A 649-nucleotide genomic window follows, 5' to 3' on the forward strand; every position below is an offset into this window, starting at 1 on the left:
CCTGCTGTGGTTGCGTCTTCAATTCTCTGAGTTGTTTAGCAAGAGATTCCATCTTATCCATGAGGGATTTGATGGCCTCCGTTTGATTGTTGAGTGCAGAGAGTGGGGCACATGATGAAGTTGTTTCAACACTGTTCCAGTCATGATGATGCATTGTTATGTTCTCGAGTAATTCCCATGCTTCGTCTGCGGTTTGGTTCATCAGATTCCCTTGAGCTGCTGCATCGATCGTCATCCTATGATTTACCGTAAGACCATTGTAGAAGGTACAGATTTGGGCTGACCATTCTAACTAGTGATTAGGGCATTTGTTCAGCAGGGTTTTGAATCGCTCCCATGCAGTGTAAAGAGATTCATCATAACTTTGTTTGAAGTTAATGATGTCATTCTTTAGTTTGGTTTGTTTAGAATGAGGGAAATATTTGGTTACGAATTTAGTAGCCATCTCCGTCCATGACGTGATGAAATCTTTTTCCAGTCCTTCGAACCAAGTTTGAGCATGATGAGTGAGAGAATAGGGGAACAAGTATAGTCGGACTATATCTTGTCCTATCCCTGGCTGTTTGTAGGAGTTCGAAAGAGATATGAATTTATCAAGGTGAGAATTAGGATCGTCATTCGGTAATCCATGAAACTGACAGCTATTATG

The 649-nt window shown here is 41.3% G+C and overlaps 1 non-coding gene across 1 annotated transcript; it reads left to right on the forward strand.

The window, feature by feature from the left end:
* Positions 1-290: 290 nt before the first annotated feature.
* On the forward strand, positions 291-397 carry LOC139878957 (small nucleolar RNA R71). Its single transcript, XR_011769817.1, has one exon. It is a non-coding gene; the product is annotated as a small nucleolar RNA R71 (small nucleolar RNA).
* Positions 398-649: the final 252 nt, after the last annotated feature.

This window comes from Rutidosis leptorrhynchoides, chromosome 11, assembly GCF_046630445.1.
Source record: "Rutidosis leptorrhynchoides isolate AG116_Rl617_1_P2 chromosome 11, CSIRO_AGI_Rlap_v1, whole genome shotgun sequence".
NCBI lineage: Eukaryota > Viridiplantae > Streptophyta > Magnoliopsida > Asterales > Asteraceae > Rutidosis > Rutidosis leptorrhynchoides.